The sequence below is a fragment of the Pleurodeles waltl genome, chromosome 4_2 (assembly GCF_031143425.1).
Source record: "Pleurodeles waltl isolate 20211129_DDA chromosome 4_2, aPleWal1.hap1.20221129, whole genome shotgun sequence".
NCBI classification, from domain to species: domain Eukaryota; kingdom Metazoa; phylum Chordata; class Amphibia; order Caudata; family Salamandridae; genus Pleurodeles; species Pleurodeles waltl.
The window spans coordinates 451485747-451495861 of NC_090443.1; positions in this window are offsets into that span (position 1 = coordinate 451485747).

Here is a 10115-nt window from a genome sequence, read left to right on the forward strand (position 1 = left end):
TGTCTAACATTGGTTGGAACATTATTATTTCTACTATGATAAGTCCAATAGTATCGTCAAAGCCTGAGGGAGCGATTTTGTTTACGAAGTCTGATGTGTCTAATATTAAGTTTAATATCTGATTGGGATATTGCTAGTTATACTGTTTAATGTGGCCAGTAACGCTCAACCTGAATTATGTGGACACTACTGATCATGTGGCTCGAGCAGGCTAATGTCGCCCATGCTTCCTGATGGCTCAATAATCCTCATCACCTCTGATGGGAATAACCTTTTTTCTAATGTCAAACGTTGTGAGTGTTAATTGTACACCGAATGTAGCCTTTATACTTTACAGTGGATATTCTGGCCTCCATTTCTTTGATTGGCTAAGACTCCATAACCTTAGTTACGAAGGTGCGTGTCTTCAAAATCTGCTTTTATTCTATGCCCGGGTGACATTTTTGTTTAAGCTGGTGTACTCTTGCGGAAAATCTGCCATTTTCAATATGCCTGTCGCACAATACCCAAGATTATACAAACAGGATTTTATTTGGGTAAAATCCTATCAGAGAGCATGGGAACATGAAGAACATGAATGAACCAAACACTGAACCAAGCTCTGCACCATAACAACGTCAACAATCCAAAACTGAGGGGCTCTTGTTGAAGTCATGCATGATTTGGCATCATTGTTAGGGCGAAATGACTCCTGGCTTTCATTTTGGATGCGAAGTGCCAGGCCAGCATTTATCATTATAACTCACAATTACGGGTAATTTTTTTGGTATTTCCGTAAATTCCGCAAAGGAAATTATGCGAGTTTCGCACAGGCTAACTTGTAAAGCAACTCATACATGTATTTGCTTTCCCTCATAATGTTTCTATCTTCAATGCATTTATTTAATTTCACCTACTCTAATGCACTGCTAGAGTGCTGGGCTTGCTCAAGTCCTCAGTGTATAGGTACAGTTTACTAAAAACGATGTTGTCAGTTTGGTTTTGAAACTGAAGAAAGCGGTAAAAATCAAATCTCTCTGACTTGTTCTTTAACATCCTTCAGTCAGAAATCCTCTCCTCTGGCCAAGCACTTGAAGCATTATCTCCCTGAATGAAGTCTGAGGTCTTCTGACCCAATCAGGCTTCACTTATGGGTTCTTTGTTATTGCCTTGCTACCAGTACCATGCGCTTTGTTATTTATCGGGTGCAATTAGTAACGGCAGTTACGAGTTTTTGCCCCCAAAACGGGGCATAATGTATGGATTTTATTGCTTACCAGATCAAAATCAGCTTATTCACCAGATGTATTTCACCCTGTACATTTTGACAGATGTGCTCTGCTGAAATAGAATTAAAAGCGACTTGTCAGATTTTTAGAACATCCTCAAACAGTGGTATGAAAGGGTGTCAGAACTGCATCTCTGCCTGCCAGATGCAATAATTATCAAACCTGATAAAATCCAATACAGAGGTGTTTGCAATTTATCATGTGTAATAATTATCTTCTTTTCAGGTTTTCTAATGCAGGAATTTGGTGTTTGCTGAAACAAAATTTGCATGTCCCACTAAATAGTGTCCTTTATTAGGTCTTGGCTAGACAGCGCATGCCAGATTTACAAGAAAGTGGCACAGAGCTGTGGAAAAATTTGCAGTGCCGTGCTGCATCACTTCAGAAACGCAGGGTTTCACCCTATTTACAAAAATTTACTAAATTTAGCTACCTAGTACCAACTTAAGCACCTGCAAGGGTACCTTTTTGTGCAAGGGTGCCTGCATTGCAGGGAATAATTGTTTATGTGCAGTAAGATGTCCCTTCCTACACATAAAGAATCATTAATGGCCTTTTGCTCTTTCTATGTGTGCTGCACTTTGCAGCACACATAGAAAAAGCAAAAACGAGGAATAAAAGTATTTCTCCTCATTGCGCCATACTAACACCACCCCTGGGGTAGCGTTAGTTTAGGCGCTGCCTCAGATATACATTTCCCTGTAAATTTGGGGCAGTGTCAAAAAGCAATGACTGTTGCATGGGTACGCCCACAGCAACACCCATTACAAGCCCCTCTGCCGCAGAAATCTGCATCAGGGGGCCCATATTTACAAGGTGGTGTTAAGCCACACAAAGTGGCTAAACAAGACCTTCTAAATATGGAGAAGGGGCACAGCACCACGTGAGCATCACAAAAAGTGATGCTCCGGTGGCACTAGGGGATTGTGACTATCCCCTGTAGTCTTTAATCTGTGGGCTGTAGCTTTCCCATAGACTTACTATTTGCTTGCTCCATTGTCGCTCTGGTATCCTTAGTGCCCATTTGTCATTGGCATGCATGGTCATACTTCTTCTTGTGTTTAGCCCTCCCCCCAGAGATTGCATCAACTACTTGTGTCCTTCCACTTCTCCCATCTTAGGAGCTACTTCTTTCTTAGTTTGTGCACTCAACACAAATACTCCTGTTTTTACAGGCTCCCTCCCACTGGCCCCAACCAGGTTGCTTTTTTTCCTTCACAGATCGGTTTTATTTTTCACCTCCTCATGCTGTTTCTGTTCTGTTACTTGCTTATGGCTTTTCATTATTTAAAAAAAAAAAAAAATAGATACCGACATTCTGCTTCATAAGCTTGATTTAGTTGCAGAGCTCTCTCTGTAGCTTTCAGTCTGTCTGTTGTGCCCTCCCTATCCGTTCTCCTCTCCCTCCCTTCTCCTCTCTCAGCAGCTTATTTGATCATGTGATAGTGCCCCTGATCCTCCATCACCCCCAAAGCTCCAGGTTTCTGGCAGTCTGTCATTTTGCTGCTGTTCAGGGAGTATGATCTGTGCCCACAGCCCCCACGGGTACTACTGCAGACAAAATATTTTGTATGCCATTCAACAGCTGTAATTTGGTTAATGGTGCCCCTTCAGCAAAACAACACATCACATCACTGCATTAATTGAAATATTTTCTATCAAATGAATTTCAGAGGGAAAAAGTAAGATATTTAATTTACAGACAACTAGCCACCGGAGTACATTTCTGTTGTCCTTTAAAACGTGTTTACTTGCTCAGCTTAATTGACCTTTTTGTCAGGGATCTTTGATGAGGTTTTCCACAGCTCCATTATTGGCTTACATCTGGTACCCCAGGGTTCGTGTTCGAACTGCAAAAAGTGATGACTTGAAGTGCTTTTAAAAGAGTGTCACAAAATGCAGTTCATTGTAAAGTTTTGTGCATCTTTGGACATTTACCAAAAGCATAATTTACAAATTCAACATACGCATGGTTAATCACAAATGTTTCACAAAATGTTTACACCTCGTTTGGCCTATATCCAACCCCTGTGCTGTGAGCCAGCAACTTCAGAAGTGCATGGTATAGTGCCTTCCCCATCTTCATAATGTAAACAATGCACAGCCCATCCCTTTAACCTAAACAACCTGGTCTAAGGTGCTTGCCGCTGCTGTAAATATGCCATAAGCAGCGCTTTATCAGCTCCCCAAACCGCTTCCACTTCTCCACACAGTACAGGTCTTATTAAAGTTGTGCTTCAAAAAATGTCAGCAATGTATTTTCACGAACCCAAGCAGTCTTTCCCAGCTGGTCACCCACCAAAAACCCAAATCCACATAACTCCCTGGTTAATCATTTTAAAGCAAGCAAATTCTTCAAACCAAAAAATAACCCTCAAACGGAAATAGCCTTCCCTATAGAATCTAATTGTTCCCTCATCTTGCCAACCAAGATTATCCCAGTTTTACATATAGTCCAACAATCAGCCCTTGCTGCCAAATCATTATTATTTTTGCAGTTTTAAACACATAATTACACTACACAAAGTTCAGCTCCACACTGTGCAACATATCTGCACTCCACATAATTACACACCATGCCACACAATTCCACACAATGCCACAGCACACAATTCAATGCCACACAATGCCACACCACACAACATAATTACATTCTACTTCATACCACATAATTACACTCCACATAAATCCACTCCAGACCATGCCACATAATTTCACTCAGTATCATTTCACATAATGCCACAGAATTCCACACAACAGAATTCAACTCAACAGACATTACATTCCACAAAATGCAATTTCTCTCCAAGCACATACTTGCACTACACACCACATACATACAAACCACAACACAGAAGTCCACATTATGTCACATAACTCAACAAAACACCACACAATTCCACTCATTGAATGCCACTCAACGACACACAATACCACTACACATAATTCCACTAAACTTAATACAATATAATTAGTATCCACATAATTCAACCGCACAACATGCCAAATAATTCCAGTGTACATAACTCCACTCAACACCCCAGAATTCACAACAAATAATTCTACTCAAACTCACATAATTTCACACCACATAACTGCAATCCACACAATATAATCCAACATCATTCCACATAATTCATCTTCACTACGTGCCACTCCGTGCTAAACAATGCCACTCCACGGAAATACACACTATGCAACATAATTACACTCCACATAAGTACACTCCACACCATGCCACATATTTACACTAGACATATTTCAACTCCACACCACATACATCCACTCCACTCCACTCCTTAAAACATGGCTAAAAGACATTGACAATGTCAAAAGCTCGCGGGTTGCGGAAATCTTTTGGCTTTGACAAAGCTTGTTCTTCTCTTACCCTACCAATATGCACAGGGATCTGAGATCAATGGTGCACTAATGTTCAAGCTGTCAGGCGTCAACTTTCTCAAGCACAGTGGGCAAGTGCATGCAATGTGATTTTTCTTCAGCAGAACCTCAGCAATGGAAGTCAATACTTTCTACCCTGGATAAAGTACAGAATCAAGTGAAGTTTAGAAAGGTCCTAAAGACGTAGCTTTATGCCAATTAGTGATGGTTGCCTTAATTTGTGTTGTCTTGCACAGTGTGAATTCCCATGTGGTGAAAAAGTGCTATGCAAAACCCATGTAGAAAAAGAAAATGGATACTACCTCCTGACTGATCAATTATTGTTTATGCTGCCTAACAGAACTCGCATTACACATACTACAGTATTGTAACCTTAAAATTGGTTGAGATAAAATTACAGAATACTTCCTCACCCTCTCCACTCCCCTTCCTCAACATGTCTAAAGGCATACAATAAATTACATTTAAGTTACATCTGCCATCCCTATCATATCTGAAGGTGGGCTACTACTTTTCCAGCAGTTATACCCCTTTCCATTGGGTCTTGCGGTTCTATGGCGTTTCAGCAGAATAATAAAAAATACAAATACATTATATTTCATAGGTCTTGCGAATAATTGTTCTCTGACCAGTTAAACGCAGCTCGTACCAATTCCTATTTCAAAATTCCAAGACTACTTGTCGTGTACAGGCTAACATCCATATTCTAGTCTGGAGATTCCAGATCTTTTAGAAAAAAAAATCTTAGTTTTTTCTCACTTAAAACATCCTCCGCTCCACTGGTAGTATAGCAATTTAAATGGCGTGGGTTTTTAACCGTTGAAATGTTTATATTTACTTTCTGATAAATTCTTCCTAAAAACAATTTAACATTGTTTTTAATTGTTCAAATATCTTTTAACATACAGAAACTTAGAAATTTCACTGGTGATCTTTGATTACTTGCAAAAAGAGTGACAGAAAAATCAGGAAGCTGTCTTATACTTTTTTCTTAAGGTCGCATGAGGTATTTGTTTGTGTTCACTAACATGCTTGATATTAACCCTGTCAAACTTATTAGAATAGAGGGGCCCGCGGAGAGAAAGACTCGCTCTAGTCTTTCCGCAGGCACGTTTGGGATTACAGGAAGTGGCGCAAGGGAACGGGATTGGCCACAGGTAAGTGGGGGAGGGTTTAGGTTTAGGGGTTAAAAGGGGGGTGGGAGGAGGGATCGGCCTCTTTCCGCGCGACCTTTGAGCGGGGCGGAATTTGGCGTCTGTGGGGAATTTTTCATTTACAGCAGGCGAGTGTGTGCATCTTACTTGTTTCGGGGCCAACGTGGCTTTGCAGCCTCGTTTGGAATTACATACGTGGCTCTCGCCGCTGTCACCGCTCAGCGCCATGGAAACCAGCCACGACGCTGAAGCGGTAAAGGCCGCGCTTCGCGTCTTGGGCGAAGCCGGCCGATCCAACCTGCTCAGGCCTGGGGTTCTGGACCAGGCCTGGGTCGGAATGATGTGGCCGACGCGGGCCGCGTCGAGCCGGGTAGCGGCTGCCATTGTCACGTGTAATTCTCCAGAGTCCTTAGGGGACAGGGAGGGGGCGGGCCACAGGAATCCAACAGCATTTCAGGGGGTGGAGCGCGAGGGGCTCCAAGCCCCCAGCATCAAAATGAAGGGGACCCGGGCCCACATCATGAGGCCATTGGGGAAGCAGGCTCAGTTTTAGTGCAGGTTGAGCCCCCAGGGGACCAGATAGTTATGGTCAGGGGTATGGGCCCTGATTTCGACTCAGAGGCAGGGGGCAGCCCATGTCTGGGCCTAGCAGTGTGTGGGCCCCTTTAGACTTGTCTTGCCCCAAGGAGGACCCTGCCCCCATGGGGGGCCGCGGGCAAAAAACATGGGAAATACACTGCAAAGGGCAGATAGGGGGTGGACAAACCCAAGATATCGCCCAGGCAGGGCAAGACGCCCAAGACCGGGGCGGGTGAGGGGCCGGGGGGCCCGGCGCTTTCAGGCCCTCTGGTACAGGGAGGTTGGAACCAGGCTGAGGCGTGGGACCTGGAAGCCAGGATCAGGGAACAACGCAGGGTTGTCGCGGAAACTGAGGTTAGATGGGCCCAGTTGTGCAGGGACCGGGAGAAGTCAGGGGCCCTAGGCGAGATGAGTAAGAGGGCACTTGAGGGACCCGACGTCAGGGAGCCACAGCCATCTAGTTCAGGTGCTGGTAGCTGGGTTTGGGTGCCACAGGCAGAGGGAGGGAGGGGCCAGGAGGCGTGCGTGGCCAGAGGGCCAGGAGGTGCGGGAAGACCCAGTGGCACACACAGCCACGTGGGGAGAAGCAGGACAATGCCAGCAGCTGAGGTTGGCAGAAGAAAGGCGACGCCAACGGGGTGCAACATGGCCCTAACACATTGGTCTGAAGCAATAGAGGGGTCTTTGGCAGCCTTCTCTACACCGCTGGATCTTGGGTACCACACGGATGGTTTGCACCATGTGGGACAGGAAGCAACAGCTGAGATGTCAGCGAAATCGAAGGGCTATGTCGTGAACAGGTGTGAGTGGGAGGGCAATGATGAGGTTGAGCTCGATTATGATGAAGGAGGGGATGAATGGGAAGAAGGAGAGATTCGTGAGGAGGAGGCGAGTGGTGTCAAAGGGGGGGGCAAGGGCACAAGTGCAGCGCAACCTCTTCTTCTGCTTTTGTTGTACAGGACACCGGGTCGGCTGAAGGGCCAACTGGAGTGCGCCGAATGACGGCGCGGGGTCGGTTAATTAAGAAGGTGGTGCGGCCTTTGGGGGCACTGGATAGAGGTAAGGGGAGATGGTGGTCGGTTTGGGGTGACGGGGCAGTCGCCAAGGGTTCATGCACGTGCAAGTCCATTGGTGTGGGGGACGGGTCAGTGCTTGAGACAACCATGGTTGGGGTAGGGCAGGAGGGAGACGCGACTAAGGCTAAGGAGGCCCCTTCCACAACAGTTACAGAAACGGTCACTCAGAAGACAGGGGAAGTTACGGGGCTGAAGACAAGGAAGGGGGAAGTCATAGGAAGCGGCTCCCTTACATGGGTTTGGCCATGCCCCTGGGATCACATGTGGCGGACAAAACAAAAGCGAGAATTTGGAAGCATGAATATGTAGATGTTTTTAAGCTCCTGCATAGGGATATACAGGCCAAGGAGGGATCCAAGGAAGAGGAGTGGGAGTTAGCACGCAGGCCCAGAGTTCCTATCACAAAGGATAATTGGACGTCAGCCTTTTTGATCTTTGCCAGTATTTATTGTGAAAAATATCCAGACAGAGCCATAGCGCTTTTCAAATATATGGACATCATACGGAAGGCGCAGATGCATTTTGGGGGCTTCACATGGCTGAGCTAGGACGATGAGTTCAGGGCTAGGGTGAGCGTCAATCCTGAGAAGCCATGGGGGGATGTAGATCCAGAATTATGGATGCAATGGATGGCCTTGGCTCAATCCTCTGCATCCACGCATACTGCAAGTGGGTTGCCTGTAATCTACAAGCCTTTTCAGGCTCGTCCCGCTCAAGGAGGGGTGGGCGTGGGTAACAAGACCCGGTGCCCGCCACAGGGGCTTGTTGGAACTTCAATAAAGGTTTCTGTTCATGGCAGCCCTGTCGGTTCAAACATAACTGCTCCATGTGCGGGGGCCGTCATCCAGTCACCCAATGTTTTTCCCTCTCCAGCCCAGCAGAGCAATGAAGGGTGTCTAGAGGATGGGGCACGCAGGGTGCTACTGCACCAAAAGGGTCCCAACACCAATTAGGCTAGAGACCCTGCTGCCTTGGTTACGCATTTATCCAGATTCCGATAAGGTTTGTAAGTTGGAGTGCGGTTTTCGAGAAGGTTTTCGGGTGGGCTACCAGTGCCCCCGAGGTAGGAGATGGGCAGACAACTTGCGGTCTGCCAAAGAACAGCCACAGGCGGTGCGGGACAAATTGGCGAAAGAGGTGTTGCTTGGGAGAATTGCAGGGCCATTTTACAACTGGCCAAGCGCACACTTGATGATATCCCCCTTGGGGGTCATGCTCAAAAAGGCACCGGGTGAGTTCCGGCTGATTCACCATTTGTCATGGCCGGAAGGAGCGTCTGTCAATGATTTTATCGCACCTGAGGACACTAAAGTGGTCTAAGCCTCGGTGGATGATGCCGTCAGGTTGGTCAGAAGGTGTGGGCAAGGTGCAGAGATGGCAAAATGCGACATCCAGTCTGCTTTCAGGTTGCTACCAATACATCCAGCGGATTTTGACCTCCTGGGTATGCAGCTGGATGGGGCCATTTATGTTGACAGGGTACTTCCCATGGGCTGTGCAATCTCCTGCGCACTTTTTGAAACCTTCAGTACCTTCTTACAGTGGGTTTTTGTCAGGCAAAGTGGCCACCGGACGGTGACTCACTATTTGGATGATTTTCTATTCATAGGGACTGCCACTTCTGGGGCCTGTGGGTGGGCGTTAGAAGCCTTTCAGGGACGGGAGTGCCTTTGGCTCCGGAAAAGACAGAAGGACCGTTGTCAGTTTTAATCTTTTTCGGCATAGAACTGGAATTTCTGGCCATGGTGCGGGTGATTCGCAAGATAAACCTGCGAACTGCTCAAAAGCTGTTGGGCTACCTTAATTTTGCATGCAGGGTCGTGAGGGGGGGAAGGACTTTCTGTAGGCGATTGGGGTTAGCTATGTCGGGGGCAGTGCTACCACATCACAGGATCAGAGTCTCGATGGCTCTGAGAGAAGACAACCTTTCTGGCAAACTTCAATAGGGTATCCATGTCGTTCTGCAACACTGACACGGTGTGGCAAGTCCACATTTTTTCCGATGCAGCCGGAGCTTCTGGCTTCGGACTTTACTGGGACGGGAGGAGGTGCGCGGAAACATGGCTCCCGCAATGGCTGCAGCAAGGGAGGAGTATTGCCTTCCTCGAGTTCTTTCCACTCCTGGTGGCACTGGCAGTTTGGGGGCAGGAATTAGCTAACAGGACAGTGGGTTTTCAAGTGGACAATATGACAGTCGTTGAGTTAGTCAACAGACAGCGAGTAAGGGACCTCAGAGTATTGCGCTTATTGCGCCAGTTTATGCTTCGTTGTTTATCTTCAAATGTTATTTTCAAAGCTGCACACAAACCTGGGGTTTACAACGAGATTGCAGATTCCCTGTCTCGTTCACAGTGGCAACGTATTTGCGAATTGGCCCCAGGAACGGAGTGGAGCAAGACTGCGGTCCCGGCAGACATTTGGGAGTGGGGGGCGTGATGAACACGGGGCTGGTGGAGATGCCCTTAGCGGTATCCACTCGGCAGAGTTACAAGCTTGCATGGTTGGAGTTTCAATCTTTAGAGTTCTGTTTGGGCAATTTTTGGTCACAAGGACCGCAGGATCTTGAGGCACGCGCGTTGCGCTTCGTGCTTTTTCTGATTGAGGAGGGTTTATCTCCAGCGACAATCGGGGGAAAATTG